Source organism: Pleuronectes platessa, chromosome 1 (assembly GCF_947347685.1).
Source record: "Pleuronectes platessa chromosome 1, fPlePla1.1, whole genome shotgun sequence".
NCBI lineage: Eukaryota > Metazoa > Chordata > Actinopteri > Pleuronectiformes > Pleuronectidae > Pleuronectes > Pleuronectes platessa.
Genome location: NC_070626.1, coordinates 29,668,911 through 29,675,962, shown reverse-complemented (window position 1 = coordinate 29,675,962; position 7,052 = coordinate 29,668,911).

Here is a 7,052-nt window from a genome sequence, read left to right as displayed (position 1 = left end):
TCATCTGTGTTCTGCACGTCACATAACACCACTTTAAAACCAATAAAAGGACCAGTGCAATCCCAGTTGTAAACCTGCCCTGTTCGGCATGGCCAGTTTGTTTAACCTGTGGTGATGCTGGTTTCCTTTATTCTTTGTCTACGTGGTAAAGTGACCTGCAGTGATGGAGCCGGTCTGAGTAAAGAGCTGCTGCTGGACTCGGTCTGCAGAACCCTGGGACCTGCTGCTGGACTCAGTCTGCAGAACCCTGGGACCTGCTGCTGGACTCGGTCTGCAGAACCCTGGGACCTGCTGCTGGACTCGGTCTGCAGAACCCTGGGACCTGCTGCTGGACTCGTTCTGCAGAACCCTGGGACCTGCTGCTGGACTCGTTCTGCAGAACCCTGGGACCTGCTGCTGGACTCGGTCTGCAGAACCCTGGGACCTGCTGCTGCACAACGAGCTGCTCACCTGTTTGTTCAAGGTTCAGCAAAGCTCGACTCGGTCCACGGAACCCAGAGCTGGAGAACCAGTTGTTCTCTGTGGGGAAAGAGCCGTTTGACAAAGCTACTGACAGTGATGAGTCCCAGCCGCCGCTGCTGGTGTCATGTTTATTCAAATGTTCTTAATATTGGATGTCAAAGTTTGATACTGCCTTTCCTTGGGACCTAAACAATAATGTGACAAGGGTACAGCTGGAAAAGAAATGCGAGCTACAGACATATTCCTGCAAATATGAGACGGATGCCATCCTGGCTGTCTGTTGTTCAGTAGGTGATTAACTTGTGTGTTATTCTGTGGGGACGGTAGAAAAATGGGATTTGGAGCCTGAAGGCCAAACTGTGTTTATCAGAATCCTAACATTTCAGTCCTCACACGTGGACATGAGCTGCAGATACTAACTGATATGAATGAGATCAGGGACACCAGGGGTCGGAAATTAGATTTCTTCAGAGGCAGTCGGGGTTCAGATGTTTAGAGAAGGTGCGAGAAGCAGGGAAACTCAGAAGGAGCCTCGAGTGCAACTACTGCTCCTTCATATCGAGAGGAGAGGAGCGGCTGAGGCGGATTGATGTTGTGGAGGTGATGAGATGAGCTATAAACAGATATAATACAAGATAAGATATAATATAAGATGGACTTTATTAAGTCAGAAAGGAAATCCATCAGCCATCTTGCTCCAAGTTTACAGTCACGGAAACAGCTGTGAAAACCATAAAGCAAATTTCACTCACATCCAGGGAATATTCTGAGTTGTATTTGTATTGAGTTTAAACAAAAATAATATAACATAGAGCAGACTGAGCAGTATATAGAAATGATAAACACCAGATAAAGACATTAGATATGTGCAATTGAGCTTTTGTACAGTTTGATGGTAAATGTCCATGGAAGGTTCAAATGAAACTCAACACAATAACGAGACAAAGACACAAGCTGAGCGACACAACCACAGGAACAACAAACATTACACTTGCACCCATGTTATAAATACAAACACATCTGTCCTTGCATCTCTTATAACTCTCATTTGTATCTATATTAAAATCAAAGCATTAACAGATCTCAAATTGAACACATCTAAATCAGATGGTGTCATAGTGACAGTGGGTGAAAACGTTCGATTCCTCCTGCCTCACTGCCGGTTATAAGGAGCCTGTGCAGCTGCTGTGAGGTGTCACCTCTCTAATGTGGGGGGTTGGTTTGCCCATAGGATTCATGGTGAGAATCACACAATCTAATGAGCATTATTTTAGCCCACTTCTGCTTCCAAGTCGCTAATTTGGATCCTTGCAAATGAAACGTTTGCACTCGGTACTTACTGTAAGGCCCGCCCCCGTTTGTACTCTAATAATCCTGACCAGGAGAAACCCATCACGGCTCAATCAGCTTTAATAGCCCCGCTCTCCAAGGCTTATAATCAGAGCCTCATTTCAGTAAATTGCATGTTATAGTGCTATAAAAATATTTAACATTTCGCAGCACATATTATTAAAGTCTGCATTTAGCGTTTCCCATAAAAAGCGTCCGTGTGGAGAGTCGGTCTCGGCTCAGAGAGAAACCTTCCATACGGCGAGACGAGTGTAATAAGGTGATTCAATGAGCCGTGGTGTCTGAGATGACACATGGTGAGGAACACGCTAACTTCCTCTTCAGAGCCGCTGTGACGATCAGTCTCCACGTTCCACACGTCATTATTAGCGGCTGATTAAGTGAGCAAATTTGGGAACCAATGGAACGGATCAAAGAAGTGTCATGGAGTTAATGGTTTATTAATACGTCGCGCTCCGCTCCTGTGAGCGTTCCACATTTCAAAGGTCTTAAAAAGTCCTCGTAGTCTCTCAGGCTGCAGCGGTTATGTCTTTATTTATATATTTATATATATATTACAAAAAAGCTAAAAGCTGAAATACGACAACTGGTAGCAGCTTTGAGGTTAAAGCTGAGTAACTGGAATAAAAAGCCAAAAGTGTCGTTTTAAAGAGTAAATCTAAAACTTTGAACTTATTCACCGACTGAGGACGGATGGAAATCTTCAATGGCTTCAAAAAACCAATTGAAATGTGCTTTGTTTATTTATTTATCGAGTAGACAAAGGAAATATGAACCAACCAGAATCCAACCTTCAAAATAACAGTTCAGGGACAGAGGAATAAAATCATTGTCATTGTGCTTCTTATTTTCCAAAACTCACTTTTTGCTATTGATGCCCCAACTTCTTCTGTGTCTGTTATTTGTCAGTTGTCTGTGTTTTCATACTCGATGCTCTTCAAATGTTCTGAGACAGAGAAACTCCTGCTTCTGAAAGAACTTTGGATGTTGATGAAGTTTTCAGAAAGACGATTAACTCAGAAGGAAATAACAATTTCACTGTTTTAAAGGATCCTGACTAAAAACCATAAAAAACTATATTCACATGACAGCTCATCATTGACTGATCGACACTTTCCAATTATATTTCTTCCACTTTTAGGCTCAGTCATCGTTTTCAATTAATTTCCATACAACATGGACATCAATAACACTTCTGAATCTTACTTTAATTTGAAAGTAATTGTAATAAATCACTGTCCGTCAAGTCTATGCATCACTTTTGTCACTTACATTGTCTTTGATAAATCACTTTTATTATTTTAGTTTTTTCAATCACTCATCAACCTGTTAGTAAATGAAAGAGACATATTGTTTATTAATGAGCAGAGACCGTCAACAAATAATCCTCAACAAAAATCTGTTATCCGGGATTTAATGGTTAAAGAAGGGCTGGAGAAATTAACGATTAAAAATTAAATAATGCTAAAACAGGTATGATGCAGTAAACAGTCACGAACAGAGCATATTGTTCTGGAGAGTATTAAAGAGTTTTGGTCAAAACAGCATCTCCATAACTTAATTGACTGATGTCTTTGTGTAAACTGGGAAAAGATAATATAAGAATTATGTTGACATTATAAATATATAACCTTTTTTCCTTGGAATTTAAGTGTGGGAATTGGGTAAAAACTAAACATAGAACTTATTATAAGATCTACATTCTTATTGAGATGTATTACATAACTGTCTGAAGGAAAAGTGTTTATTTTAATTTAGTAAATGATCTAAAATCTTGAGTTTTGCCCAATATCTGTTAAAAGAATGAACTTTTTAGCGATTTAATGAGATTAGTTATTTTAGTTTGTTTATGTTTGGCTGTGTTTGTCTTTTTGTGTTCAGGTAATGTAAATGACTGTGTGTGTGTGTGTGTGTGTGTGTGTGTGCGTGTGTGTGTGTGTGTGTGTGTGTGTGTGTGTGGTGTACGCCAGGAAGAATAGCTAACGCTCATGCCGGTGCTAATGGGGATCCTGCTCCTTAAACACCTCATCCTGTATTGTTCTGCCAGTTGTTGCTTCCAGCTCTTTGTGTGTGTGTGTGTGTGTGTGTGTGTGTCTTCATCACACAGATCTTCAGCCTGCAGCTGCAGAGCTCTGATCCCAGCGATCCGCTGATGGAGCTGTAAGTTGTCATTCCCATCACACACCATCACAGCCTGCTGCAGGAGAGAGAGAAGCTGCCTCTCCTCTCGTGTTTACCTCCGCCTGGAGAAAGTTGAGAGCAGAAGTGGGTCACGCCCGGGATAAGTGCTGCTATATTTGTCAAAGGAATCAAACCGACACACTCGCAGGGACAATTCATGCCCATCATGTCCAGAGCTCAGAGTGGTTTTTAGGTTGTTTTTTTTCCGTGCTCCCTGATAATTGCCTCGGCAGTTTCTCAGAACAATCTGCCGCTCTACGGTTTTAATCCATAACTTCTTCTGCTCTCACGCTCTCCCTCATGTCAACACTTCCTCCGCTGCTATTAAATGAAGCAAACCGTTTTTGGGAAAAGTGTGTGGTGCCACTCATTTGTCTTTTGTGTGCAGTGTGTGAGTAGAACAGATTAATCGTGCTCCCAGGAGGAGAGTGACAGTCAATGAGGATCCGACTGTGGCTGAAGATATCAACTTAAAGTGCTGATTCCCCCGGGCGCCATTACGGCGTCCCTCAGGAGCCGCCCCCCCCCCCCCCCCCCGGGCCCTCAGCACTAAGTCATAACCCACCCACAGCTTTTCACCCCCCCCCCCCCCCGACCTATTAAAGCTAGGCTGGACTGAAAGCTCTCCGGAGCAGCTGAACGGAACAACAAACACTCTTTACTGAAGCTTCACCTCCGCCCTGCAGCTTGAACCACATCAGAGTGGAGGACACACAAAGCCCGACTGACCATCGCTGCCTGGTTCTTCTAAGGACAAACAGTTCAGTGTGTGTGAAGACAGTCGCACTTAAACCGTGAAGCAGCAAAGTCCAGGTTCATACTAATACTAATAACTAGTTTTCTCTGTGTTTTGACTTCAATACAAAGTTCTGACGATGAAACACTCCCCAATAAACAGATCACTGTATTTCTATAGGAGCACAGACCTGACGCAAAGCAGCTCCAAGGCCCAACTGTCCCTTCAATATGACAGATTTACATCAAAATGGTGAAAAACAATCTCTCATTGTTGAAGAAAGTGAAATTAAATTCTTGCACCTGCACCAGAATTTAAAGGGCTTCGTGAAAATCTGCTCAGTCAACAGAATAACAAACAAACGGACATGAATGAAATCATGACCTCGTTGTCGGAGGTGTTAAGCATCAGGAACTTCAAACCTTTTTCGCTGAGTCTTTTTTCTCCATTTCCCAGAAGCCTCCAGTCCTTTAATCAATCATTCAACTTTTTCCTTCTTGTCTGTTTCCTGCCGTCCAGCTGGGATGTGAACCCGTGATGAAGGGTGGAGGTGACGATGGAGGTGGAGATAACCTGACAGTGGACACGATCGGGACGGGAGGTTCTATTTGAAAGTGCAGGGTCGACAGTGGGTATGATGAGGACTTGACGTGGAACAAACCAGTCAGAGTGTCGTCTCCTATTCTCTTTGAAGGCCAGGTGTGCTTGCACCTTTGCAGATTGTTATCATGAAGGGGAGGGGGGGGGGGGGAGAGATACAGCAAACTGTTTGCCGTGCATGTGACGTGCACGTGCTTGTGTAGCTGCATGTTATTATCTTTCACCAGTGCAGGGGGTCGTTCTAAACATGACTGGTTGGAATGGTTTTGTTTGGCCTGTGGTGATTTCTTTTTTAAACTTTAAAAGTGACCTGCGAGTAAAAGAGCGGCTGCTGGTTCAGTCGACAGAACCATGAGGCCCCCCCCCCCCGCTGCTGCACAAACAGTTCAGTGAAGCTCGACATGCAGAACCAGAACTGGAGAATGGTTTGTTGTTGCTTCTCATATACAGATTAATCTATATCGAACCTATCACGTGTCTAAACTGCATCAAATTTGACTCTGCACTTCATTGGGCCTTAACAGTTGATAGATAGATGCAGCCACTCACACCTCTACACATACAAAGACCAACACACTCGCTCACATAGGTCCACCTGCACTTTCTCTCCACCCACCGCAGGCTGTGTCGGTTTGAACCTGCAGCAGAGTCGATCTCGGTGCCGCTTTGTGTCGGCTGTGAGCCCACAAGCTTCTTAACAATGTAGTGTTGAAACAGTGTGAGGATGCACAGTGTGTGTTCACAGGAAAAGCAAAAGGTGTTTGTTTTTTTTACAGGAGAAGAAGAAACCAGCTCTGGACTTTCACAGTCTGACTTCATACACTCACACTCCACCAGGACTTGATTTCAAGAGTTTTAAAGGAAAACCCACGGGTCCATGCAAGTTTAGAGGTTTTGCACATTGCTGATGTTGATGCATTGAAATATTTGAGCATATAAAGGTCTTATTATTTGAGCTTTTTCTGTTATTATCAAGTTCAAGTGTCAGATTAGTCCAGAACAAGGTGGGATTGAATATGAGATCCGTCTTAAAGAAGCATAATGTCATTTATCTCATCTCCTCTGGATTAAACACGTTTGTTTTCCCTGCTCAGAGAAATACACAACTCTGTGTTCCCGTCTCCGTCCTGCAGCTCAGACCCAAACGAACTTCACTGCTGTTGTCGTGCTCGCTTCTGTTTGTGCACAATTGTGCGTCTCGCTTGCCTGTTCCCTGATGAGAGCGGCTCCGCTGGCTGCACCTCCTCCCTGTGACCTCGCCGTGTGTGACTGCACGACAATCGCTGGTATTGTGTTGACAAGCACAGATTGAAAACAGCCGGGCCGCACTGTAATCGCACAATCTGGAGAAATGGGACTGAATTATAGAGCGAGTCCTGTTGACACTCGTTTCTCGTCCACTGCCAGTCATTCTTTTCTCTCTGTCTCTCTTGTCTCTCTCTCTCTCTCTCTCTCTCTCTCTCTCTCTGAGAAAGAACGTGTCAACACATGTCTAATCAGCTCCGAGCAAGTGCTGATTTGTTGATTTTTAAAACACATCCTGGTGGAATGAAAGGTGTTTCCTTTCACACGTCGAGACAAAGTGTTTTTATGGAAGTGCTGTTTCATCCCGAGCCTCCAGAGAAGCTTCAATGCTCCTCGTCAAAGTCTTTGAAACACTAATGGAGAGGTTTTTTTCCAAATCATTCCATTTGTTGCTCCCTGTGTTGATGTTCCACCGAAT